The sequence below is a fragment of the Zonotrichia leucophrys genome, chromosome 6 (genome assembly GCF_028769735.1).
Source record: "Zonotrichia leucophrys gambelii isolate GWCS_2022_RI chromosome 6, RI_Zleu_2.0, whole genome shotgun sequence".
In the NCBI taxonomy this organism is placed as follows: domain Eukaryota; kingdom Metazoa; phylum Chordata; class Aves; order Passeriformes; family Passerellidae; genus Zonotrichia; species Zonotrichia leucophrys.
Window position 1 is genome coordinate 491,231 of NC_088176.1, and position 27,952 is coordinate 519,182.

General features: G+C 56.4%; 1 protein-coding gene across 1 annotated transcript in view; it reads left to right on the plus strand.

Annotated features, from left to right (window-relative positions):
• The first annotated feature begins 1,123 nt into the window (after positions 1-1,123).
• The window catches only part of STK32C (serine/threonine kinase 32C), a 67,323-nt gene continuing 40,494 nt past the window's right edge, over positions 1,124-27,952 (plus strand). The window contains exon 1 of the mRNA XM_064716668.1: positions 1,124-1,323. The gene's annotated coding sequence lies outside the window, so the exon portion shown is untranslated. The remainder of the gene's footprint in view (positions 1,324-27,952) is intronic.

Here is a 27,952-nt window from a genome sequence, read left to right on the forward strand (position 1 = left end):
TGGTGCTAGGCCTGGCCTGGGGCAACCCCTGGTCCCAGGGCAGGCTGGAGGATGAGCAGGTCGGGAGCAGCCCTGGGAGAAGAGCTGGGGTGCGGGTGGGTGAGAGCTGGCCATGCCCCTGTGAGCATGAACCCCCCTGTGCTGGGCTGATCCCCCGGCGTGGGCAGCAGGGCAGGGGGAATCCTGCCCCGCTCAGGTGAGACCGCTCCTGCAGAGCTGCCCCAGCGCATCGGCTTCTTGCAGCGAGTCCACAGGAGGCCATGGAGATGGTCTGAGGGACGGAGCACTTGTCCCATGAGGAAAGGCTGAGGGAGCTGGGATTGGCCAGCACGGAAAATAAAAAGCTTTGCGGCGACCTAATCGCGGCGTTCCCGTGCCTGGAGGGGGCCTACAAAAAGGATGGAGAGAGACTGTTTACAAGTGCCAGGACAAGGGGGAATGGCTTCTAGTGAGTTCCGATATCGGTAGAGAGCCCCAGGGAGCGAGGCAGGATGAGCAGCGTGCACTGGCACAGGCAACGCGGGGCGCCGGGGAAAGGCTGGGCTGGGCTGGGCCGGGCTGGGCCGGGCCGGGCTAGGCTGGGCCGGGCTGGGCTGGGCGGCACCGCAGCGCGCCGGCCCCTCCTGCCCGTACGCTCTGGGCCGTGAGATACGAATAACGGGGCCGGGGACAGCGGGCTGGGGACAGCGGGCCGGGCGGGGCTCAGCGCGGGGACCCGGAGCGCCGCCCTCGGCACGGCCACGGCCCAGCCCGGCCCCGCGCCCGGGGGCTGCGGGCGGGGCCGGGAGGAGCATCCCGGCCCGCCCCGGTCCCGGTCCCGCCCCCGGCCCCGCTCCGCCCGGCCCGCCCCCGGGCCCCGGCCCCACTCTGCTCCACTCCGCTGCCCGCATCCCCCGCTCCGCTCACCCCGCCCCGCTCCACCCCACTGCCCGCATCCCCCGGCTCCCGGTGCCGGTTCCGCTCCACCCCCCTGCCCGCATCCCCCGGCCCCGCTCCGCTCGGCCCGCCCCGCTGGGCCCCGCCCGCCTCCGCCGGCCCCGCTCCGCTCCCGCCGCCGTGTCCCCGCCCCGCCGCGCTGTGGCCGCCGCGGGCAGCGGGCGGGAGGCGGCGGCGCCGGGCGCTGCCATGCGGGCGGGCGGCGCCGGGGCGCGGGGCGGCTGAGGGCGGCGGCGGGGCCGGCCGCGGGAGCCGCCGGGCCGGCGGGGAGAGGCCGCAGGGCATGCCAGCCGCCTGCCCCGATGTTTCCCTGGAGCAAGTGGAAGAAGAGGATGGGAGCGAGCGCCTCCTCCTCCAAGAGACCCGTCTTCGACGAGCGAGAGGACGGTGAGTGCGGACCGCGATGCTCCGGGGTGCCCGCCCTGCCCTGCCCTGCCCTGCCCGGGATGCCCAGCTCCGGGGCACTCTGCCCTGCCCTGTCCCGGCGGCGCCGTAGCCGCGGTGCCCCGGTTCCCAGCCCGCGGTGCCCTGTCCCGCAGTGCCCCCTGTCCCGAGCCGCCCCGCCCGGCCCTGAGGTGCCCCAGCGGTGCCCCCGGCGGAGCGGGCGGCCGGGGCCGTGCCCGGGTGCGGGGTCCGGCCGGGCGTTGCCTCCCCGCAGGACGCGAGACCCTGCCCACGGACACCCCACGGGGGCTGGGAAGGGGGCAAGGGGACGGCTCAGCAGCGAAGTTTCGGTCTGTGCACGGACAGCCCCGCTTGGATGGCCAAGTGCCGCCCGCATCAGCGCCGAGCACGGCTGCCAGTGCAGAAAGCGGCTCTGGGGCTTTCCCCAAAATACAGACTGGGGGGGTTAGGAATACGGCGTGAGATAACGCCGTTGCATTCGAAATCTCGGGTACAGGGTGCAATTTCAGAGGAGCAAAGGAAGGAAACTTTGACTGTGTGTGGGGGAAGAGTCGGGAGAGCCGTCGGGCCGGCGGACGGGTGCCGGTACCGGGACACTCCTGAATGCTGCACTGGCCCTGTGGCACCAACCGAGCACACACACAAATCCCTGTGTGTGTGGGGAGGTGCTGGAATTGTGCTCTGGATAAACCTGGGGTTCGATGTGTTAGTCTGGGTCTGAGTGCAGCGATGTGAGGGTCGGGGTCTGCTGGGATTCCCTCGGTGAGGAGCCACACCTGTCTGTGCTGCTCTGGCAGCTGATGGGTTAAATCAGGCAAACTTTTCCTGGCACAAGAGCTGGTTGATTTCTCCAACACGTTTTTATTAGCAATTCACACTGAGCAAGCCGAGTAAAGACACTCAAATCGGAGGCTTCGCTGCAATTACATTCTGAAAACAAAATTTCTTTCTGAGAAGCTTTTAATTCTGCCCTGAGCCTGTGTGCAGCCAGGCAGGGTGAGGGAGCTCTGCAGCTGAATGGCTGCTGGCAGGAGCCTGGGAACACCTCTCCAGGTACCTTCAATCAGCGCTTTCGCTGTGTCCCAATTATTGGCACATCGATTCCTTGATGTCTGCTGCTTTTCCATAATTCCTTGTTAGAGTGTGCTCAGAGCAATTACAGTGTTGTTCCAGTGAACTCATATTTACTGTCATGGCACGGTTGCTATGGTGATCTCCTGAGACATCCCAATAACTTCCTTAGATAAAGAAGCCAGTTGATACTTGGGTTTGTGTGTGGCATAATGTGGAAGAGTTACTAGTGACAACAATATTATGAGAAATCAATTAAAAATGTAAAAAGATAAAGACCATTTGGTATGTCCATTTTGCCCATACGTCATTCCTTGTGCTGGATCTCTGCACAAGGATGAGCCTGACTGCTGAAATCTAACAGATAATCCCTGTTAGTTTGTCAGGGTGTATGTAAATAGAAGGTTAACATTTATTGTGGTCACTAGCAGCACAACCAGCACTAAGATCACACTCCAAATCACTGCAGACCTTACAGTCTTTGTCCCTGACTGCCTGGGGACTGGTTTGGGGCTTCACTGAGTCACTGGTTCCTGCCACAGCGCTGTGACTGGGGCAGCACATGGGGGTGTTCTGGGGTGGGCAGGGACGTGTGTGGAACACCCGCCTCCAGAGGGTTCTCTGCTGTTCCCCTCTGTCAGGAATGGCCATTTCTCCTCAGCCTGGGGTGACTGTGTGTGCTCTCTCTAGTGCAGAACACCTGTCTCCAGAGAGTTCTCTGCTGTTTCCCTCTGTCAGGAATGGCCATTTCTCCTCAGCCTGGGGTGACTGTGTGTGCTCTCTCTGGTGTGGAACACCTGTCTCCAGAGGGTTCTCTGCTGTTTCCCTCTGTTAGGGTTCCCATTTCTCCTCAGCCTGGGGTGAGCAGGGATGTGTGTGCTCTCCCTGGTGTGGAACACCTGTCTCCAGAGGGTTCTCTGCTGTTCCCTCTGTTAGGGTTCCCATTTCTCCTCAGCCTGGGGTGAGCAGGGATGTGTGTGCTCTCTGGTGTGGAACACCTGTCTCCAGAGGGTTCTCTGCTGTTCCCTCTGTTAGGGTTCCCATTTCTCCTCAGCCTGGGGTGACTGTGTGTGCTCTCTCTAGTGTGGAACACCCGCCTCCAGAGGGTTCTCTGCTGTTTCCCTCTGTTAGGGTTCCCATTTCTCCTCAGCCTGGGGTGAGCAGGGATGTGTGTGCTCTCCCTGGTGTGGAACACCCGCCTCCAGAGGGTTCTCTGCTGTTCCCCTCTGTTAGGGATGGCCATTTCTCCTCAGCCTGCCCCTGTGCAGCCCCAGCTGCTGCTGGATCTCCTCTGGAGCGGTGCAGGAGCTCATGTGTCACACCCCTGTCCCTGGGAGGCCACGGCTGCTGCTGTCCTTGGTGGGGTGTGTGGGTTGAGCTCTCCAAGCCTGGCTCCAAGGGTACACTTGGTATTCCAGAGTATGTCCTAAGGACCTTCTCTCAACCCTCCCCACTTTTTGAGCATCTTTTCTCTCAGTGCTGGCTGGGCTTGTTCTGTGGCAGAGATGGAGGCTGGGCTGGTTCAGCCGCTGTGTGGGGCTGGCTCCTGGTCCATCCAGGGCCAGGCAGTGCAGAGCTGGGCTCTGGGGATCCGTGCCCAAGGGACAGCTCTGCTGCTCCCTCCTTGCTTCCCTTCCTGGCTGCTGTGCTGTCCCCATCCCCCTGTTCAGGAGCCTTCCCGTGGCCGTGGTGCCAGGTGAGGCCAGGTGTGCCCGCTGCTGTGTGCTGGGCACACCTGTCTGAGCCCTGGGGGTGCCCAGTGAGGCCAGGTGTGCCCGCTGCTGTGTTGGGCACACCTGTCTGACCCCTTGGGGTGCCCTGCCCGCTGCAGCGTGCCCACCGTGCTCTCCCTGCTTGCACACAGCCTGCCAGAGATGTCTGGCATTTCACAACTGGGGTTCACTAGCAGGAAAGCTGACTGCGAGAGGCAGAGCCTGTGTGTTTGTGTGTGCTCCCAGGCAGCCCTGGCATGGGGAGATGGGTTCCTCTGGCTCTGGGAGCCGCTCTCCAGCTGGTTCCAGTCCCACAGAAAAGCTGGCAAGCTGCACATCCATCAGCTGGGAGCGAGCTGCAGCCTGTCCAGCTGGAGATGCTGCCCAGGGATGCCTTTGTGAGAGCTCAGTTCTGGCAAGGTGCGTTGTACCCTGTTCATGAACGCAGAAAGTTAATGAATGGAGGGGGAGGAGGGAAAACAAAGTAAGGGGAAAGGGATGGGAAGAAGAAAATAAGGCAAAAGAACAGGAGGGCTGCAGGGTGGAGCGCTCGGAGTTGGGGTGTGCTGGAGTGAGGAGGGCTCAGTGAGCTGCAGTGAATCATAGTGGGCTTGTGGGTTCTGCATTACCACCATGGGCTGTTTCCCATCAGGAAAAACACGCCCTTGTCTGCAGGGACTTTTCAGGCTTTGTTATTCATACCTGTAAGGATTTTTAACAACTCCTCCCTCGAGGAGTGGGTTTGTTCCCCAGCCCAAGGGAAGGGTGGGCAGTGCCTGTCTGCTGGCTGAGACACATCTCTCTGTGCAGGGCTCTAGGGCACTGGGGTGTCCTACAGAATCATTTGAGTTGGAAAAAGCCTCCAGGATCATCGCATCCCAGCTGTGCCCACCAAGGGATCCCCACCCTGTCCCCAGCCCTGAGTGCCAGCTCCAGGTGCCACCTGCAGGGATGGGCACTGAACCCTCCCTGGGCAGTGCCTGAGCCCCCTTTCCATGGGGAAATTCCTGCTGGGCCCGCCCTGAGCTGCCCTGGCCCAGCCTGGGGCCGTTCCCTCTGCTCCTGTCCCTGTTCCCCCCGGCTGTGCCCTCCTGGCAAGAGCTGGAGAGCAAGAGGAGGCACAGAAGTAATGAGGCTTCTTTGACATTTGGGCAGGAATTATGCTGTTGTTCTGGGAAACAGACAAGCAAGCTTTATTGACATCTCCCTCCTTTTTAGAAGAAAAAAATACTATTTTTCTTTTAAATTTATTTTTTATGCCAGGCGAGGAAAACCCGTAATTGTGAAGCCAATGGGAATGTTTCAACCCAGATATCTGGAAAATGCTTAGCAGAGTTGTTGGACTCGGGCACCAGGGCTGAGCAGGAGGAAATACAGGGCACACTTAGTGCTATTAGCATTGCCCACAGTTGTGTTACTTGAGAGAGGGGGGAAACCACAGCAAGATTTATCTCTCTATGCAATTGTGTCTGAAGAGGAATTTCAAGAGTGCATTTTGGATGTGGTTTCTCCTGAATCAAAGTGGTTTACTAAAAAAACTGTGTGTAAATATACATGAGAATCTGTGAAGCCATCTGCTGCTTTGTGCTGTGCTGTGCCTCCCCTCGCTGACACGAGGCCAGTGGTCCAGGGTTCCTGTCCGTGTCCTGATGCTGAATTAGCTTTTTCTGCTGATGCACAAGGTTTTAATGGTGCAGCCCAGTGACTTTCATCATTATTAGTTTTGTCTCAATCGCTTTCCCCCCATCCCATGTTTGACTCTGCCAGAATGCAGATGGTGTTTTGTAAGGGGGTCGGGTGCAGGCGCCTGTGTTTATCCTACTTGCATCAAAATCAACTTTTAAACGTGTTCCCAGTTCTGTAGCTCATGGCTGGAGCTCTCCCAGTGGAGCAGCCTGACTGTGGGAAGTGTGTGCTCAGGGCTGGCCGGGTCAGGTGAAGTGTCCTGGGTGCTGTGTGCTGTGCAGTGTCCATAGATGCCATGTGCTGTGCAGTGTCCCTGGTGTTGTATGCTGTGTCCCTGGGTGCTGTGTGCTGTGTCCCTGTGTGCCGTGTGCTGTGCAGTGTCCCTGGGTGCTGTGCAGTGTCCATAGGTACTCTGTGCTGTGCAGTGTCCCTGGTGTCGTATGCTGTGTCCCTGATGCCGTGTGCTGTGCAGTGTCCCTGGGTGCTGTGTGCTGTGTCCCTGTGTGCCGTGTGCTGTGCAGTGTCCTGTGTCCCTGTGTGCTGTGCAGTGTCCCTGGTGCCATGTGCAGTGTCCATAGGTATTCTGTGCTGTGCAGTGTCCCTGGTGTCGTATGCTGTGTCCCTGATGCCGTGTGCTGTGCAGTGTCCCTGGGTGCTGTGTGCTGTGTCCCTGTGTGCTGTGCAGTGTCCCTGGTGCCAGTGTCCCCTGTGCAGTGTCCATAGGTGCTCTGTGCTGTGCAGTGTCCCTGATGTCATGCGCTGTGTCCCCTCTCAGGAGCAGGCTCAGACAGTGCTGGGCAGAGGCACAGGCTGGGCTTTGGTGCCTGAAGGCAGCTGCAGGAGCCAGGGCAGCAGCAATGTGGGGTGTGCAGGTGCGCTGCCCATGGCAGTGGGATGTCCAGTGTTCTCCACCGCTCTCAGCAGCAGTTTTTCAGCTTGGGATTCCTCCCCATAACTTTTTGTTCCATGGGGTGGGACCTTCACGGAAACAAAGGCGTGATGGCAGACAGTCAGAGGTTTGGGGAAACAGGCTGTGGAAGGATGAGGAGCAAAGCCTGACCTCCCTCGTTCCGTGTCCTTCACCTCTGGGGCACCCAAACCCGTCTGGCCAGGCTTGTGACAGCTCTGGGGACATCCTGCTGTGCTGCTGGCTGATGGATCCAAGGATCAGGAGAAGTGTCTGTCTCTCTTCTGAGGTGATCAGTGCTGGTGTTGGGGCAGCCAGCATGGCCTGGCTGTGTGCCCTGGTGCCCTGAGCATTGTCCCTGCTGCTGCTGGTGCCAGCCATGCTCCTCCTGGCCCGGCTGCTCCCCACAGAACCCGGCTGTCACCTCAGCTGGGTCACCCAGCTTGCAAGCCCTGGGCAGGAAATGTTGTCCTTTTATTGGAAATCTATGGTCCAGTGCCCAGTAAGGCAATTGAAAAATCCCAAATACTACTTATTTGGGGTCAGATGCAGATGTGTGAATGTCCATGCTCTGCACACCACTGACTGGAGTGTTCCCTGCTCAGACTGCAGGGAGAGCTTTTCCCATGGCCTGACTTTGATGGCTGTGGGCTGGGAGCACAGATGCCTTCCCTGATATTTAAACACAAGGGAAAAAAGCCTTTCTGTGTTATCAAAGTGGTAGCTAAGTAAGCAGGCGGGGGGAGGAGGGAGTGGGGATTGCAGGGAGGTGCCAGCAGAGCTGTGTTCAGCATCCTCAGCAGGGCTCTGTTCCGGCTGCCCCCGGCTCGGGGGTGCTGTGCCCAGGGACTGCCCAGCACAGCCGCTGCCCCTCATTGCTGCCAAGCACTGAAACCTTCTAGGCGTGAAGCTTTGCAGTGTGTCATTAATGCAGAAATAGGCTGAATCCTGGGAATTCAGCAATTTCAAGCCGTGGAGGTGTGGGGTGCCCTGGGCAGGATGGGGTGACTGGCTCTGAGCTGTTCAATGGCTGTGCTGTCCCCACACCTGCTGGCTGTGGTCTCCTCACAGCAGTGCTGGCTCGAGTCTCAAGAAAAGCCATTCTCGAGGGGCTCGTGTGTCTGTGGAGATCTGAGGAGAGGAGATCAGGGTGAAATGAGTCCTCAGGGCAGCCGAGACTGTTCGCATGGAGCTGGAGTAACAAAAATGAACAAACACACCAGCAGTGTGAAGGACACTTGATGGATAGGGAGGGACAAGGACAATCAAGGAAAAGTCACTGGAAGTAGCATTTGAGTGAAATATTAAATCAGATTAATACTTGGTGTATTCTGTGGAGGCAATGGTCCTCATGACCAGCCTGGAATGGGCTTCCTGTGATTGGGGAATAGCATGCAGGAGCATGTGGCTGGGGATGTGCCCTCCTTCCCCCATGTCCCCAGGGCTGGCGTGGTGACCTTCCCCGCAGGGCTGGCACTGCCCTGTGCAGGGGCTGGCACAGCTCTGTGCAGGTGCTGGTGCACACCCCTCTGTGCCAGCCCCTGCACAGGTATGTGCCATTGAGGGGATCCGTGCTGGCTGGTGCTTCTCTCCTGAACTGGTGTTGGGACAGCCTGGGAGCGGCTCAGCTTCTCTGCACAAGAGAAGAGACCTGTCAGTGTCCTCTTTCCCTCTGCCACCGTTCTCCAGGAATTAAATTGCTCTCGGTGACAGTTGTGGAGAATTAGAAGTGCTCGGGAATGTGGGAACAGCCGTGTCTGAGCAGTGCCAGGCAATGAGGTGTGACAGTGTGACAGTGTGCCAGTGCTGATGGCTTCATTTACATCTCAGGTGCTGCTCAGGGCTCCCCCAGTACCTGGCAGTGCTGAGGGCATGCAGGCACTGAATGATGTTCAGAATTACGTGACTTGTTGGTTGCCTGTGCCCATGAATCCTTACAGGCCCGTGGTTAGCCCTGCTGTGTAATTAAATTAAATGAAATTAAACTGCAATGTGATGTCTTTATAGCTTTGCTGATGTTTCTGGAAGCTGATCAGTTTGATCTGTTAGTGCAGAAAATACCTTTGCTCGGTTCTAGTGGCTCCAGCAGAGAGCTGGTGGGCTCCTAAGGCTGGTGGTGCCTGAGTGACTTGCAGGGTGACCTGCAAAGCACAGAGGTTCCTTATTGTCCAAACCTGCGCTTGGCTGCAGCTGAGCTGTGCCAAGGTACCAGTGGTATTTTGTGTTTCCATGGATGATGTGTGCACCGGAGCCCTGAGGAAGCCCCAGAGTGGCTCTGAGCACAGTGGGGAGGGCAGGAGTGGGGCTGTGGGGGCACTGCAGGTTCTGCTGTGTCACTTGGGGTCTCCATTCCTGCCTCAGCTGCCTTTGCCCAGGAAAAAGGAATTCTTTCTCCTTTCCACTATTCTCCTGACCATAACCCCCTCCTACCCCCTGAAAGAGAAAATGCATAACTCAAAAAGTTGCCATCCCTGCTTAAAATACTGGGGTATGATTTGTGTCCTGGGATTTCAGAGCGATCACTGGTGACAACAAAAGGCCATCATATGAGTATTTCAGATATCCAGGCTGGGAAAAACACCCAAGGAACAGGGAAACTTGGTAGAAACTGGGGAAGAAATTTAGATTGAGAATAACCTGTTGGAATGTTTGGGAACCCAAGAGCTGAGGCAGCAGAGAACAGCATTGGTGTGTAGGTGGGGCAGAAGGCACACGCTGGTGGTTCCTTGCAGAATTCCTGTACTCTTAATTCTGTGTCTGGCAAAGGTCAGGAAGGTGGGCTGGGCAGGTTGGGGCTGAAGCTCAGGCTCCTGCTCTCCGTGAGCATCAGGAGAAACATTTCTGGCTGAGGGGGAATCTGCTCTGGGCCCTGCTGCTGGATGGGCATCGCTTCACAGACTCAGGGTTTCACTGTCAGGAGGATGTGGCATATGGGATGTGGGATGTGGGATATGGGATGTAGGATATGGTATGTCAGATATGGGATGTAGGATATGGGATGTAGGATATGGGATATAGGATATGGGATGTAGGATATGGGATATAGGATGGAGGATATGGGATATAGGATATGGGATGTAGGATATGGGATGTAGGATATGGGATATGGGATGTAGGATATGGGATATGGGATGTAGAATATGGGATGTAGGATGTAGGATATAGGATGGAGGATATGGGATATAGGATATGGGATGTAGGATATGGGATGTAAGATATGGGATATGGGATGTAGGATATAGGATATAGGACATAGGCCACCTCCAGTGTGGGAGATGTGGCACATTAGACTGCCCTGTGAAACAAGTGTCAGGGTCCACGGGAGAGCCACGCACTGCTCCTTGGCTTTTTGTGCACTGGTTCCAGTCTTAATGGGAACTGGCAGGCAAGACCAGCCAGCAGGGAACACAGAAAATGATACACATTATGTTTGGATTGTTTGCACTGTTGGAGAGCGTGCTTTATGCTTCACAGAAAATAGGGCCAAAGCTTGGTCCCCAATAATTTGCACTCTAAAGGCTCAATGCTGCATGTGGTAAGCACATGAATAATTCATGCCCATGCAAACAGGCCCCATGATTTCATATTCAAGCCTGATTCTAGGTTTGCTCAGAACTTTGAGCTGGCATGGACTAGTGGCCCTTCCAGCACAGAAGAGGCTTGGCAGGACCTTGAGCACAGGATGGAGCAGTCCCCTGTCCTGGCAGTGCTGGCTGTGTGTGGAGCCTCGGTGTCAGCCCTGCTGGGGTGGGCTGGGCAGAGCCTGGGGGGCTTCTGAGCCTGGCTGGGACACGCTGGGGTTCCTGCTGTGCCCTGCTGCTCCTGTAACAGCACCAAGGTTTGGGAGAGCAGGGATGGTGCAGGCTGGGGCTGTGAGCTCCCCAGAGTGCTGCTCCTGTAACAGCACCAAGGTTTGGGAGAGCAGGGGTGGTGCAGGCTGTGCCATGGGGCAGGAGCTGCCAGCTCTGCTCCAGCGCCAGCCTGGGGCTTTGCTGGGCTCCCTCTGCCAGGGCCAGCCCAGGAGCTCTGTGGCCACCCCGGTGCAGTGTAAATGAGGGGCTGCTGCTCTGCTCCATGGGTTTTATTCCTTGTGAGATGTGAAATGCCACAGCAGGAGCATCGCAAGCAGGTGTCAAAACAAGCACAGCTGCAGCGAGGCAAACTTAGGGATTGATTAATGAATACTTCCAGCCTGTTGTGTGTTTCTCTACACGGCTTTCTGATGTAAAGATCAATCTGTGGATTTATTTAAAAAATAGCAGGTTTCTTTTAACTAGAACAAATTGCCTCTGTTTCTCAAAAGGCTGAGTAACATCAACAAACAGTTTAGTCTGTGTTGCCCCTCAGCACTACTTGGGAAATCATTTCAGCTAGTGCTTCTTCTGGCCTTGCTTTGGATTTTTCCATGCTCTGAGCTTGGCATCTCCGAGGGCACCCCTGCGTCCCCCTCTGCTCTCCAGAGACCCCTCTGCTCCTCCTGCTCTGTGCTCTGTGGGATTTTCCATTGCCAGCCCTGCTGCTGCTCCCTTGCTGGGGCTGCCCGGGGTCATTCCCTGGGCTTTGCTCCATGGTATCCCAGGGAGGGTGGCACTGGGCAGGATGGGTGCCCTGGTGCCCAGGGCTCAGTGCTGGGATGCTGAGCTGGCACAGCCCCATCTGTGCCTGGTAGCACAGCCTGAGGGGCTGAGCAGGGTGAGCAGGGCTGTGCCAGGGCCAGCAGTGCAGGGTGAGCAGGGGCTGTGCCAGGGCCAGCAGTGCAGGGTGAGCAGGGCTGTGCCAGGGGCCTGAGGGGCTGTGCAGGGTGAGCAGGGCTGTGCCAGGGCCAGCAGTGCAGGGTGAGCAGGGGCTGTGCCAGGGCCAGCCCTGTCCCTGCAGCCCCCACGGTGGTGCCCAGCCCATGGAGGGTCCATGCCCCTGCTCCCCGTGCTGCTGCCAGCCCTGGCTCCCCCCCTGTGGGTGATCTCTGCCAGGAGATGTTCCTTCTCTCCGGAGCCAGAGCACATCACTGTGCTCCAGAGAATTCCATCACAGGAGTAGGATGGCTGCTTTCCCCAGAGGATTTGGACTTGGTGAATAATTCTGTTTGACATCTGCTGTGAATCCGGGTCTGCTCTCTTCTGGTGGAGCTGAAATGAGTGCTGGGCAGTGTGGCCAGGTGTGTGCAGGTGCAGCCCAGGCCCTGTGAGCTTGGCTGAGAGCTGCCCATGGAGTGAATCTGTTCTGACACCTTCGTGTGTTGTTGGACAGGGAGCACCAAAGGGGATCACTGCTCCCACCTAGGGTCCAGCAAAATATCTTCAGGTATATCTTCAGGTACTCACACTCTCCTGTGGTGCTTTTTTCCTCCCCAGATTTACTGCCACTGCCAGCACATGGCTGTGATAGCCTCTCTTTCACACTGTCCTGCTCCTAATTTTCCTTCTTTGCTGAAAAGAGCCTCTTCCATGGCCGGAGCTGTGGGAAATGCCTGCCCAGCTCAGTGAGTGGCAGAGGACAGACCTGCATGTGGGGACAGTGGTGGTGCCAGAGTCACCAGAGCCCTGCTGGTGCTGCCTGGCTGTTTGTTGGTGCTCTCCAGCCTCGGCCCTGCAGCTCCTGGAGCTGCTGCTGGTGCCCAGCCTGCCCTGGGGTCCCTGGGTGGCAGGAGGGAGGGCCAGGGCAGAGCAGCAGCACATTCCCCAGCCCCGCAGCTGCTGCTGCAGCAGCTCTGTGAGCAGCGCATCCCCATGGCCCAGCCAGAGGTATTTTGGGAGCATGTCTGCTGCTCACGAGCCTCTGGGACAAAGATAGGACCATGAGCCCGAAATAGCACCCTGGAGCTGCACACCCCACAGTGGCTGCTCTCAGAGGGAAATCCAGAGTTTGTTTTGGAGCCATCATCGCTGTGTTGACAAGGCTGCCGTGGGGAAGCGGCCTCAGCTGGGATGTCTGAATTAGCTCCAGTACACACACTCAGTGCACGCTGCTCCCGCCCAGAGCGGGCTCAGCAGGGACTGTGCCTTTGGGAACAGGTGTTCCACGCTGAATCCCAGAGCCCTGCGGCCGGGAAAGCCCTGCCAGCCCTGGAGCCCCAGCTGTGCCCATGCCCGCCTTGTCCCCAGCCCAGAGCTCTGGGTGCCACTCCCTGGTGCCACCTGCAGGGACGGGCACTCCAGCCCTCCCTGGGCAGTGCCAGTTCCTGAGCCCCTTTCCAAGCCATGGAGGAGCTGCTGGTGGGAGGGTGTGCAGCCCTCAGCGTGCCCACGTTGAAAACCACAGCCCCAAACCAGACATCACTGTATATTCCTGTATTTTCATGGTGCTGATCCTTCCAGTTGCCAAGACATGAGCCCTGCTGCCAGGTCAGCTCTTTTTCAGGAGATTTTTTTCTGTTCTTTTTGATTTGCTTTTTGGGGCTCCAGCAGTGTGAAATGCTGCAGCAGAGACCATCCTTCAGTGCAGTGTGTGCAGCAGTGGTGGGAAACAAGGAAATGGCATTTCCAAATGAAATGTCTCTGCTGTTGCATCTCTTGCAGCTCAAATGCAGCATGGCTGGAGCACAGTTGGACTTTTTAGTATTTCCCCAGTGCTCTGGTAGCTGTCACCAGCCTCAGCAGGAGGAACAGGACTGTCTTTCATGACCCACAATGAATTTGCTGGTGTGGCAAGTAGTAAAAGCCTCTTTTGATGGAAAACCAGAAGCAGCTGATTGTAGAAAATATTCTTGGGCTCTCGGTGTTACAAAGAGTCATTGTCCTGGGACTGTTACATATTGCAGGAAACTGCAGTGCTTCTGGATAAAGATTTGGGAAAAGCAGTGATGATCAGGAGACATAAAATCAATGATGGAATATGTGATATCAAAGAGAATGGGGTAGGTTGTTCCCCAGAAGAGCTGTGTTTGTCTCAGACCTCGTGTGATTTTTTTAAAAAAAGGAATGCTGAATTCTGTCTTGTTTGCAGCAGTTTTTAAGTTCTCAGTTAAAAATGCTTGTGTGTGATCCATCACACAGTGGTCATTGCTGTGAGCCCAGCAGTTTTGTCACAATCCCTTGCTGTTTGCTGCTGCCTATAACACAAAGTTAAGCAAGATGTGGGTGGCTCCTTCTCCTCTCTGCCCTGAGCAGCTTTCGTGGCTCTCCTTGGGTGCACAGAACAAACCTGCCAGGTCTGAGGGCTTCAGTTACATGTGGTGACTGATTTTATGTGGCTCTTTCTTGGAAAAGTGTTCTTAATTATTAATATTGCTGTTTTTTCTATTAATTAATGTTTTAAGTCTTCCAAGTCAAGTACAGTGTCAGGGCCTTCTCAAGTACTGAAGTTAGCCATGGTCTGTGTACTTTGAGTGTCTGTGAGTCGTTTCCTGATCTTTCAGTACAAAGCCCTGTTGTTTTCCCCTCTCTCCTCTCTGCAGGACGCAGTTGTGCGGTTGCAGGAGGGTGGGATAAGGTTACAGCATGAAAAAGGGCATTGGATTTCTGTTAGCAACTGGTGCATCTCTGGGATGGCTGGTGCTGCTGTTATTCTCTGTATTGCCATGGCAACGGGAAGGGCTGGTCGGGGTGAGGGCAGGGTCCCCTGTGCCCCCCCAGCCTGGCACTGGGACACGCTGGGCAGTCCCTAAAGGAGCTCCAGCACAGCTCTGCCCTCTGTGCACAGTACTTTGCTCTCGTCGTGCCTGAGCAGACACAGCCCTCCTTCACTTTGTGTGCCTCACCTGCTCAGGTGAGTCCCTGAGCCAGCCCAGCCCCAGCTCCAGGGCACTTTGTGTGCCTCACCTGCTCCAGGTGAGTGCTATCTGGGGAGCCAGCCCCAGCCCCAGCTCCAGGTGTGTGCCTCACCTGCTCAGGTGAGATACTGGAGCCAGCCCAGCCCCAGCTCCAGGTGTGTGCCTCACCTGCTCCAGGTGAGATACTGGAGCCAGCCCAGCCCCAGCTCCAGGTGTGTGCCTCACCGGCTCCAGGTGAGTCCCTGAGCCAGCCCAGCCCCAGCTCCAGGTGTGTGCCTCACCCGCTCCAGGTGAGATACTGGAGCCAGCCCAGCCCCAGCTCCAGGTGTGTGCCTCACCCGCTCCAGGTGAGTCCCTGAGCCAGCCCAGCCCAAAGCTGGCATCGTTGTGGCCGGAGCTGTGGGTGTGTCTGAGCAGGGAGCCTCCCCTCTGCCCACAGCCACAGCCTCCTCACTGCTGGGGAGAGGTCACACCTGTCCCTGAGCCAGGAATGAGCACTGAGCACAGGGCATGGCTGTGGTGCCACAATCACAGACACACTTGCAGAAGTGATTCTCTCTTTAGGATGGGGATGCACCCTGGATGTTCCTGTCCACACAGGTTCCCTGTCTGTGCCCCCATGTGTCCCACGCTGGTGTTCTCTCAGGATCTGTGTGAGGAGTGACTGGGGCTGTTCTGGCAGACCCAAAATCAGGTTTCCCATGCGTGACCCCAGTGGGAGCTCCATTCCCCAGGAGTGTTTTTAAACCTTTCAGTGAAGCCCCAGTGCTTGCAAGTCCTTTGTGTCTCACCACGATGCAAATGCAGCACAAGGCTTGCTGCAAAGTAGGTCTGTACTGTCGGTGTTGGTGTTGGGCTCGAGTGGAGCTGTGCAGTGCTGTCAGATCCGTGCCCTACATACCTCAATCCCTTCTGCAGGTGCTGCCAGGGGGTGTTTGGTCCATCAGGATGTGGTACACCTCTGCCTGCAGGTGAACTCTCGGTTGTTTCATTGGCTCTGGCACAGAGGGGTTTGCCCAGGTGTGCCCAGCCCAGCAGGGATGCTGTTGTTGGTTTGTGCCTGATGCTGAGTGTCCCCGTGGGTCACAGCGTCCTCTCTGGGGCACGGGGGTGTCCAGGTGTCACAGATGTGGTGACAGAGTGTCCCTGTGAGTGACACAGCCCTCTCTGGGGCACGGGGGTGTCCAGGTGTCACACATGCCAGTCTGACTGGTGAGTGGAAGTGATCATTGCTCTGGGCTGGGAGCCCAGGCTGTGCTGTGCCCCCACATTGGCACAGGAGCGTGTGGGTGCCCTGGTAGGCACCCCTGCAGCTGGTGTGCTGGGACATGAGCTGGGAAGAGGCAGAGGGAATGGGAAACTGGTCCCTGGTCCTGCTGTTGGAGCTTCTGCTGCTTTTAGCCTGACCACTTCACGTGGTTTGAAGCTCGTCCCCTCTGTTGGTCCCTCTGACACCCAGTGCAGTGCTGTGGCTGCCCCTGCGTCCCAAACCTGTGTGTCCCCTGGGTGAAGGAGTTGCCTTGGGTGGCGTTCGGGGATCAGTGTGCCCCAGGAGGGAAACACACACACACACACACACACACACAAATCCTGCACTGGTTCCCCCCTGGAGCCCAGGGCTGCCCTGGCACAGCGTGCCCAGCACCAGGGAGGTGGGTTTGGTGCCACGCAGACCCACAGCCTGGCTGAGATCACTCCTGATTAATGCACTCTGTGTTTGGAGGGCAGCGAGAGGCCTTTGAGAGGCACTCTGCTGCGGCTGCTGGGTGACACTAATTACTGGCAGTTAATTAAGAGGCAGTTGAGAGGAGAGCTCTGAGGGACGGTGGTGGGGGCACAGGGTGCTTGTGGGCTGATCTCGACACCCCTGGCTCTGCCCCAGGGCCCTGCCATGCCCCATGGAGCTCGGGATGTGCCCGAGGCACTGAGCTGCTCCCAGTGCCCAGCACCCCTGGTCACCCATCCCAGCAGCCTCTGCCCCTGCTGTCAGCCACATCCACCCCAACACCTGCACCTTCCATTGTCACCGCAGATGTCTATCGGCAAATGAGCAAAATAGACGTTGCTTGTTTGTTTTGACAATTACAGCAGAGATTTAATTACACTCCTTCCTCATATACTGCCGAATGTCATGTGGTGTGCTAGGCGTAAACAAAGATGTTCTGCTGCCGTGAGATATGGGTATTAAAGGCACAGAGTGAGCCTGCAGCCTCAGCTCTGACACTGGTGTCACTCAGCTGGGGCAGCTCCCAGCACCTGCACCCTGGGTACCTGTGCTGTGTGCCTGGAACGGGCAGGGGCTGGGCACAGGTGGCACCCGCAGTGCTGAGGGACCCTGGGTACCTGTGCTGTGTGCCAGGAACGGGCAGGGGCTGGGCACAGGTGGCACCCTCAGTGCTGAGGACCCTGGGTACCTGTGTGTGCCAGGAGTGGCAGGGGCTGGGCACAGGTGGCACCCACAGTGCTGAGGGACCCTGGGTACCTGTGCTGTGTGCCAGGAGCGGGCAGGGGCTGGGCACAGGTGGCACCCGCAGTGCTGAGGGACCCTGGGTACCTGTGCTGTGTGCCAGGAACGGGCAGGGGCTGGGCACAGGTGGCACCCGCAGTGCTGAGGGACCCTGGGTACCTGTGCTGTGTGCCAGGAACGGGCAGGGGCTGGGCACAGGTGGCACCCGCAGTGCTGAGGGACCCTGGCTCTGTGTGCCAGGAACAGGCAGGGCTCAGCAGAGATGGCACCCGCAGTGCTGAGGGAGATAGGAAACAGAAATATAAGAAAAGAGAGAAAGCCACATCTGTGTCTTCAATGATTTTGAGGCAGCACCTTCAGGTATCATAGCTGGAATACAATATTTCAGTCTCTCAGTAAATTCTCTGTTCAGAACAGTGGGGATCCTCAGTGCCATCATGAAAAGGGCCCGATTTTCCTGCTCATCACTTGCTGCCTTTGAGGAATCTGTCTTAAAGCCTGAGCCTATTGTGTCGTGTGAAAGCAGCTGTAGCATTGTCTGGCAATGGCAAATTGGCAATGACTTTGCATTTCATAATTAGTTAACAAGGAATCATTTACAATGAGCACGTCTCTCAAACCCCATTGAAATGTGCAGCACACGTTTGACATTATTAATTAAAAATAGGAACTTCAAACGCTCTCTGGCAGCAGTTCCTATTTCCCCTCACTCCGTGGGGCCATTGAGAGGGACGAGGCCAGATCAAGGCAAGGGTTTGAAATTCTTTCTGAAAAGGTACTTTGGGACTCCAGGGTTATCCAGGAGGGTGTAAGAGACCTCTGACTGTGTTTCACATCCCCAACCCATACCCTGAGGCTCCCAAACAGGTCTCTGTGAGCTCCTCCACTCCCAGGGAAGGTCAGTCCCTCAATTGCATCTTGTCAGAAAACCTCTCAAAGAGGTAATCTAGGGGGAAATATTTCTAGAGATTCTTGTCAAATTACAGAGAGCCTTTAATTAAATGAGTGCCCATTACTTAATGGCAATTACGGAGAGAAAATCCTTATTTCTAAAAGAGGCAAAGCTCCACTTTCCTATGGAAAATTTACTTTTTAAAATAATAAATTAAAGATGGATTATTCTGCTCCAGGTCTGAAGCCCATCAGTGCTTTAGGGGTATCCATCATTGCTTTAGGGGTGTCCATCATTGTTTTTGGGGTGTCCATCAGTGCTTTGGGGTATCCATTAGTGTTTTGGGGTGCCCATCAATGCTTTTGGAGTGTCCATCAGTGCTTTTGGGGTGCCCATCAGTGCTTTTGGGGTGCCCATCATTGCTTTGGGGTGCCCATCATTGCCTTGGGGTGCCCATCATTGCTTTTGGGGTGCCCATCATTGCTTTGGGGTGCCCATCATTGCTTTGGGGTGTCCATCAGTGCTTTTGGGGTGCCCATCAGTGCTTTTGGGGTGCCCATCATTGCTTTTGGGGTGCCCATCAGTGCTTTTGGGGTGCCCATCATTGCTTTGGGGTGCCCATCATTGCTCTGGGGTGCCCATCATTGCTTTGGGGTGCCCATCATTGCTTTTGGGGTGTCCATCAGTGCTCTGGGGTGCCCATCATTGCTTTGGGGTGCCCATCGGTGCTCTGGGGTGCCCATCAGTGCTTTGGGGTGCCCATCATTGCTTTGGGGTGCCCATCGGTGCTCTGGGGTGCCCATCGGTGCTCTGGGGTGCCCATCATTGCTCTGGGGTGCCCATCGTTGCTTTGGGGTGCCCATCATTGCTTTGGGTGCCCATCAGTGCTTTGGGGTGCCCATCATTGCTTTGGGGTGCCCATCAGTGCTTTGGGGTGCCCATCATTGTTTTTGGGGTGCCCATCATTGCCTTGGGGTGCCCATCATTGCTTTGGGGTGCCCATCAGTGCTTTTGGGGTGCCCATCATTGCCTTGGGGTGCCCATCGGTGCTCTGGGATGTCCATCCGTGCTCTGGGTGGGAGCAGGCAGAGCCCTGAGGGTCGGAGCCCTGCTGGCACCCCGCGCTGATGCCAGCCCTGTCCCTGTGTCACTGCAGAGCTGCTGTGGCACTGAGCAGGAAAGCATGGCCCAGCCGTGCTGGTTTGGAAGCACAGCAGTGTTTTTGAGCCTTGCCTTACGTCTTTGGGGTATTTTTATCGTCTGCCTCATTCAAACGGGCTCAACTGAGTCATCCCATCCCCAGTTTAGATTTCTGCTCCCTGTCCTCCCACTCCAGCAGGACCCAGATCCTGCTGGCACAGCCTGCTGCTGGCCTCGCTGGAGTCAGGGGAGTCTGCCTTGGATTATGTGGGCACTGGGTCAGGCAGTTCTCAATGGTGAGACATGTTATTTAGCAGCCCTCTGCATTTAATGAGTGTCCATAATACAGTAATTCATAATTTATCTTAAATAAAGACAATAGGTTAGGTTGCAGTTTAATTATTGCTTGTTTTTGTAGCTGTTGTGGGGTTTGTGTAACAAAATACAGACAGGAAACGCCACCTTCCCAAAATTCCAGCCCTTCCTTCGTGCAGGACTAGGGGAATAGCTGTATCCCTGCCAGTGGCACTGCTCCTGGGATGAAATGACAGGGCTGTGGCTGAGCAGGAGCCTTGTCTGGTTTTGAAACTCCAGTAATCATCACTCTGATCCCTTGTTAATAGAGAATCAGGGGGTCACTGACACATTTTCTGTGCTTGCACTGACTGCAGGCTGTGACAGGAGCAGAGGGAACGGCCCCAGGCTGGGCCAGGGCAGGGCACAGCAGGAATTTCCCCATGGAAAGGGGGCTCAGGCACTGCCCAGGGAGGGTTCAGTGCCCAGCCCTGCAGGTGGCACCTGGAGCTGGCACTCAGGGCTCTGGGCTGGGACTGGGAGGGCTTTTCCAGCCCCAGTGGCTCTGGGATTCTGTGATTTTCCCTCCACAGACACCTGGCTTGTGCTTATTTGGTGAACAAAACCCCTCCAAGTGGGACAATGGACAGCTGCTCCTCTCGCTTAATTCCAAATGGTGAATCTTGTATTTATGAGAGAGAGATCCAAATATGGTCCATCTGGTGCAAGTTCCTCAGCTGTTCACTTCACAAGAAGAGAACGTTTCCGTGTCTCTGCCATGATGTTCACATGAGGAGCTGAGCCTTTTAAAGCTGTTCAGTGTTTTTCTTTGCTGAAGGGTTGTGTACATGTGAGAAATTCCTCTAAATCCTGCACCTTGTGTTCCCAAAAGAGCAGGTGTGCAGCCCAGGCTCCCACAGGTGGCTCAGGTGGGCTCCCTGTCCATGTGCTCTGCTGGGAGCACTGGGGCAGGGCCTCTATTCCAGTCCTGGGCTGTGGTGTGAAGGTGCCAGGTGTGTTCAGTGGGGCACAACCAGGCAGAGCCATGGTGCTGTGGGTGCCCAGGGCTCAGGGCAGCTCAGGGTGGCTCAGGGTGCTGTGGGTGCCCAGGGCTCAGGGCAGCTCAGGTGCTGGTGCTGGTGCTGTGGGTGCCCAGGGCTCAGGGCAGCTCAGGGTGCTGTGGGTGCCCAGGGCTCAGGGCAGCTCAGGGTGCTGTGGGTTCCCAGGGCTCAGGGCAGCTGTGGGTGCCCAGGGCTCAGGGCAGCTCAGGGTGCTGGTGCTGTGGGTGCCCAGGGCTCAGGGCAGCTCAGGTGCTGGTGCTGCTCCTGCCTGGGGAGCTGGGGGCTGATCCCAAGGGATGCTGTTTGGGGGAACCACCCCATTCCCCCCATGTCTCCTGGGCTGGCTCCAGTGCCTGGCAGCTCCTCTGGGTCAGCTGAAGCTGCAGTGCTGGATGCCATGGTTAGAGATGGAGGTACAAAAAGCTTTAGGAAGTGCAGGAGGAGCTTTTTGCCAGGGATTTTAATTTTGCATTGAGCGTAAGGGAGCGGAAGGAGTCAGACCGAGTCAGGAGAGCGGGGAACTGCCCAGAAATAATCTCCTGTCTTTGCCTCTGAAAGCTCTGAGAGTTTCTGATTGATTTCAGCAGCACTGGAGCCTGGAATGCAGGAAAGTTGCAGGAGATGTGGTAGGTCAGAGATGAGATGGTTTCAAGGGTTGTGATGTGAGAGCTGCTAAGAATAGAGCGTGGCAGAGACAGAGCAGTGTCAGGCAGGCTGAGGGCATGGGTCTCCTGCAGATGAGCAGCTGCAGGGATGAGGGGTTGGGGGCAATTCCTTAGAGAGCAGCCCTGCAGGAGCAGCAGTTGTGCCTGGAACTGGGCTGTGTGATCCACAGAAAAGCCTGGACGTGGCAGCAGCCTGGGGAGGGACTGGAGGGGACTCTGCCCAGGGACCTCGAGCTGAACGTTGGCACCAGGTGACAGTGCAGAGGGATGGAGATGCCTTCTGCTGCATGTCCATCAGCAGCACAGCAGGCACTGGCTGGGTTAACACACGGGAGGGAAGCAGTGGTTGGAGGCTGTGGAAGGTTTGCTGGTGGCATGGACAGCCAGCTCCATGGGGCAGGCTCCCGGGGCCAGCACCACATCAGGAGCTCCTCAGGGTCTGCTCATGGTGCACATGGCCAGCTGGGTAAACAAAACCCTCTGCAGGTGTATCTGCCACTTAATGCTTTTCCATAAAATATTCATTATTCCATTTCGGAAACTAATTTTTGCTGAAAATTATTTCTTAAGAATTCTTGATCACCTCAATTAGAAGAAGAACAATTCCAGCACACTCAGAAATGCACTGGCATAAATGGGAATAAAAGCTTTTGGTTTCCTGTGCTGCCTGGCAGTCGGGGTGTGCTGCGAGCAACTGCTGCAATTGCCATTTCCATAACACACACACGCACACACATTAAATTTTGATTCACATCTCTGACATCTAGAAAATTGCTCCTTAACAAAAGGAACATTATAGGCATGCTACAAAATACAGGCTTGGTCTGGCCACACTTTGGATAACTCTACCCTATTCTTTAGAAAATTGGTTTTATTGCTGATAATTGGGCTAAAAGGAAGACTATTTAATCCTGGCCAACCCAACTTTCTGGGACATTAAGTTCTAATAGGCAGATATAAACTGGTCTTAATAGATGAATCTGACATCATCTGGCTGCTTATTAACTATTAAACCTTGTTTCAGTAATTCTCTTGGCAGCTCTGTGTGTGTTGCCATAGTTTCTTTGTTAACAGAGCAAGACATTAATGCATTTTGAGTACTTCTTGCCCAAAAGACGTGGAAAAACACCTTATGTTTAAAGATGCAAACCGGTGCCTGTTCCGTGGCTCTGCAGCTGGTGGCACTCGGGGCGTGGCTGTGCCCAGGAGCGTCCCTGGAGCCACCTGGGCTGTGCCACCTGGGCTGTGCCACCTGGGCAGCCAGCTCAGAATTGCCTTGGTACCAGGGGCTGGGCAGCAGAGGGGAGTGAGGTGTGTCTGCCTGGGGGCACCTGGGGACACATAGGGATGGGGCTCGGCAGGCTCCTGCCTCAGGGACCATTCCCCAGCTCTCCCCTGGGAGCTGGGCTGTGTCCATTCCATTCCATTCCATTCCATTCCATTCCATTCCATTCCATTCCATTCCATTCCATTCCCCTGGAAGCTGGGCTGTGCCCTCTCCGTTCCCTCTCCCTGTTGCCCCTGCCATCCCTGTGAGAGCCATCACCATCACCTGGGCAGTGTGACCCCCATGGCCAGCCTGGGCTGGAGCTGTTGGAGGGCTCTCAGTAAACATGAACAACATCCAATTGGTTTCTTCTCCTCGTCTGGGGGGTAGATCAGTCTGGAGGATAAATAGGCTGAAATCAACTCCTGTCTTTGAGCTGACAGTCATCAGCTTCAGCCTGAACTTACTGAGGGAAAATCTGTGGGGGATCTGTAGAGTAGTCAAAGGCTTTTCTAAGTAATTACAGGCTTAAGGGAAGTTGTAGCATTGGATAGTGACAAGTGGTATTTATTCCATATTTTGTTCAATATTGTAAATTACATATTTATTTTAAAAAATAACAGGCATCAGCTGGACCAGCATCTCCTCCTGCACTGGGGATGCAGCAGCAGCTGCCTCTGGACTCCCCAGCTCCCGCCAGAGCCAGTGGAGTCAGCCAGCAGTTAACACGGCAGTTTTAAAAGGAAAAACCATTGCCTACGTATCTGCAAAGTCAACCTTGGTTTGCCTGAGCAGCTGGGAAGGGCCTTCTGTGGAGAGGTTCCTGTCTGGGGATGATTCAGTGTCAGCACTGGGTTCCGTTTCCCTGGGAGATGCTTGGTAGGAATTGCAAACAGGTAGCTGAGACACTGGCATTGTTTACAGGCAGGGCTGCAGTGCTGCTCTGGGTGGGATTTGGGCTCTGTGCTGGGGATTTGGGCTCTGTGCTGAGGATTTGGGCTCTGTACTGGGGATTTGGGCTCTGTGCTGAGGATTTGGGCTGTGATGGGCAGTTCTGTGGCCATGGCACAGGAGGGATTTGGGCTCTGTGCTGGGGATTTGGGCTCTGTACTGGGGATTTGGGCTCTGTGCTGGGGATTTGGGCTGTGCTGGGCAGCTCCGTGGCCATGGCACAGAAGGGATTTGGGCTGTGCTGGGGATTTGGGCTGTGCTGGGCAGTTCTGTGGCCATGGCACAGGAGGGATTTGGGCTCTGTGCTGGGGATTTGGGCTGTGCTGGGCAGCTCCGTGGCCATGGCACAGAAGGGATTTGGGCTGTGCTGGGCAGCTCCATGGCCATGGCCCAGAAGGGTGGGGAGCTCAGGGCAGGGAGTTCTCCTGTGCCCGGTGCTGTGGCCAAGCTCTGGTTGCACAGGCTGTTCTGCCCCTGAGGTGCAGCTGGGTGGGGAATGGCTCAGCCCAGCCCCGGGGGTGGGAGGGGAGCAGGGCTCTCCCAGCACTCAGAGCCTGGTTGTGCTCCCAGCACACTGACAGCCTTCATTCTGCGCTGGGCAAGCACAGCTCCAGGGCTGGGATAGAAACCTCCCAGCAGTTTAAACACCTCCTGGAAAACTGCCCCGCAAAGGGGAGGAAAAGGCAAGCAAAAGAGGAATTTCTGGAAATGCAGAACTTTTTTTTCCCTATGGCCCCACGAGTATCATTTGTGCTGGGGTGAGGCTGTGGTGGGACGCTGGTCTCCAGCTGGAAGGGACACGCAGGTTGTGTTGTCAGCTTTCCCAGGAAGGGTGTATCTGTGTGCCTGTCAGACCCTGGAGCTCCATCCTTACCATGAGCACCGCACTTGGCCCCTCCTCTGGCAGCAAATGTACATATTCTCCATTGTATGAACATATATATGTAGCCATTATAATGGCTTTTTGGTATTTCTGGATACTAGTAGGCTAATTCAAGAAACATTTAGTCTTTTTCTCTCTGCTTCTTGATCAAAAGGAAGTAGATTTTGAACAATTTTTTCCCCAGGAGGTAGAAAATAGTATTTGCCTTCAGGGAATAAAAAAGAGAACACTTTCTGTTCATTAAATCTATCTGAAAAATGCTCGAGATGTCAAGTGTGAAAACAGAGGCTGAGAGAAGGGAAAGGTTTTGATTTCATTCAATTGATTCTACAGTTTATCAGGAATTTGTTGAATTTGATATTTCTCTGCTGTTCACAGTGAGATGTGAGACAGAAGATGTGACCCAGCTGTAGGGAAAGCAGCGTGTGAGGAGATGGGGGAGGGATCTGGGCAGTGCCACAGGCAGGTGAGAGCATGGGATGTCTGTGCCCAGCTGCTTGTTGAGAATGGCTGCTCCCCTTCTTTTCTCTTTGGGGGTAATTGCACAGTTTGAGCAAAGGCAGGGCTTCATTGGCATATTTTGGGTATTTCAGAGTTATATTTATGGCGTTTCATAGGAGTTCATTCCCTTGTCTATTTACTTGGGTGCTTTTGGCATCAGCTGGATGCTGGGTTTGAGGTTTTTCCTGTTTGGGGGTGAGTCATGGTGTGGCTTCACTGTGCACTGTCCTGGCAGGCAAAGGGGGCTCAGAGAGCCTGAGAGCTGCCAGAGGTGTGGTTTTAATCACTCTGGTTCGCTGAGAACCAGGATGTGATAAGAGAGATTGAGATCTGCCAGAGGTGTGTGTTTAATCACCCTGTTTGGTGATGGCCAGGATGGGATAGGAGAGCCTGTGGGCTGCCAGAGGTGTGTGTTTAATAGCTCTGGCTTGATGATAGCCAAGGTGAGATAGAAGAGCCTGAGAGCTGCCAGAGGTGTGTGTGTAATCACTCTGGTTTGGTGAGAGCCAGGATGGGATGGGAGAGCCTGTGGGCTGCCAGAGGTGTGTGTGTAATCACTCTGGTTCACTGAGAGCCAGGATGGGACAGCGAGTGCCAGCCCCAAGCAGTCCTGGCTCAAGGGCTGCCCTGGTTCTGTGGAAATCAGTGATCTGTGTGCAGGTTGTGGGTGTGCAGCTGCTGCTCAGGACGCTGTCAGAGAGGAGCTGCTGTAAATGCAGCGCATCACAGCCGCATCACCGGGAGGATAAATGGCAGTGACAGGTACCAGGAGCCCTCAGCTCCAGATGGCACCGTCTGCTTGTCTGCCACACTGATCCTGGGCTTTTCCTAGTGCAGATTCTCTTTGTCTCCCCGTGGTGTCCCTGTCACCAGGAGCACTGGGAGGAGGCTCCCGGTGGGTTTCTGGCAGGTTCCTGCTGTGCTGGCACCGGGCACCGGGCACTGGGCACCGGCTCTGCTGGCTGGGGCCGCTCCGCTCCTGGGCAGTGGTGCCTGGAGGATGGAGTGTCCTGCCCGGAGCTGGGCACCGTGACCCTGGGCATCTCCTCCCTCACACAGCCATGGATCCGCCTGCACATGGTGACCCTGGGCATCTCCTCCCTCACACAGCCATGCCCACCTGCACATGGTGACCCTGGGCATCTCCTCCCTCACACAGCCATGGATCCGCCTGCACATGGTGACCCTGGGCATCTCCTCCCTCACACAGCCATGGACCCACCTGCACATGGTGACCCTGGGCATCTCCTCCCTCACACAGCCATGGATCCGCCTGCACATGGTGATCCCAGCATCTCCTCCCTCACACAGCCATGCCCACCTGCACATGGTGACCCTGGGCATCTCCTCCCTCACACAGCCATGCCCACCTGCACATGGTGATCCCAGCATCTCCTCCCTCACACAGCCATGCCTGCCTGCACATGGTGACCCTGGGCATCTCCTCCCTCACACAGCCATGCCCACCTGCACATGGTGACCCTGGGCATCTCCTCCCTCACACAGCCATGCCCACCTGCACATGGTGATCCCAGCATCTCCTCCCTCACACAGCCATGCCCACCTGCACACGGTGACCCTGGGCATCTCCTCCCTCACACAGCCATGCCCACCTGCACATGGTGACCCTGGGCATCTCCTCCCTCACACAGCCATGGATCCGCCTGCACATGGTGATCCTGGCATCTCCTCCCTCACACAGCCATGCCCACCTGCACATGGTGATCCCAGCATCTCCTCCCTCACACAGCCATGCCCACCTGCACATGGTGACCCTGGGCATCTCCTCCCTCACACAGCCATGCCCACCTGCACATGGTGACCCTGGGCATCTCCTCTCTCACACAGCCATGCCCACCTGCACATGGTGATCCCAGCATCTCCTCCCTCACACAGCCATGGTTCCACCTGCACATGGTGACCCTGGGCATCTCCTCCCTCACACAGCCATGGATCCGCCTGCACATGGTGATCCTGGGCATCTCCTCCCTCACACAGCCATGCCCACCTGCACATGGTGACCCTGGGCATCTCCTCCCTCACACAGCCATGGATCCGCCTGCACATGGTGATCCCAGCATCTCCTCCCTCACACAGCCATGCCCACCTGCACATGGTGACCCTGGGCATCTCCTCCCTCACACAGCCATGGATCCGCCTGCACATGGTGATCCCAGCATCTCCTCCCTCACACAGCCATGGATCCGCCTGCACATGGTGATCCCAGCATCTCCTCCCTCACACAGCCATGGATCCGCCTGCACATGGTGATCCCAGCATCTCCTCCCTCACACAGCCATGCCCACCTGCACATGGTGATCCCAGCATCTCCTCCCTCACACAGCCATGGATCCGCCTGCACATGGTGACCCTGGGCATCTCCTCCCTCACACAGCCATGCCCACCTGCACATGGTGACCCTGGGCATCTCCTCCCTCACACAGCCATGCCCACCTGCACATGGTGACCCTGGGCATCTCCTCCCTCACACAGCCATGGATCCGCCTGCACATGGTGATCCCAGCATCTCCTCCCTCACACAGCCATGCCCACCTGCACATGGTGACCCTGGGCATCTCCTCCCTCACACAGCCATGGATCCGCCTGCACATGGTGATCCCAGCATCTCCTCCCTCACACAGCCATGGATCCGCCTGCACATGGTGACCCTGGGCATCTCCTCCCTCACACAGCCATGGATCCGCCTGCACATGGTGATCCCAGCATCTCCTCTCTCACACAGCCATGCCCACTGCACATGGTGATCCCAGCATCTCCTCCCTCACACAGCCATGGATCCGCCTGCACATGGTGATCCTGGGCATCTCCTCCCTCACACAGCCATGCCCACCTGCACATGGTGATCCTGGGCATCTCCTCCCTCACACAGCCATGCCCACCTGCACATGGACAGGTGATCCATGGGCTGGCTGGGGAGCAGCACAGGAGCCTGCTGCTGTTTTTCTGCCTGTGCACAGGAGCTGGGCTGTGGCTGGGATCCAGAGGGGTGCACAGCTGCTGGGGCAGTCCCCTGAGTTTGGAGTCATCCTTTAATCAGCAGTATCTTGATGGCAGTTTAATGGTTTGAAGTATTTCTTTTTTCAGACTCGGGAGGCAGCTGAGCAGTTTCTCAGAGCCGGGTTCCCTGAGGCTGTTCCAAACAGGCACTGCTGGTACTGCAGTCACAGAGCCCAGTGTTTAGCAGAGGGCTCCAGCAGCTCTTGGGCACGCACAGCTCTGCCTTGCTTTCCGCAGTGGCTTCAGCCTTGCAGGGGTTTGTGTCCATGGGCTGTTGGTCCATGATCAGGGTGTCTGCTGAGCTTCCAGGGCCACAGTGTGCTCTGTGCTCCTGCCTGCCAGGCCATGCCCGCTGTGTGCCCACTGTCTGCTCCTCCTGCCCGGTGTG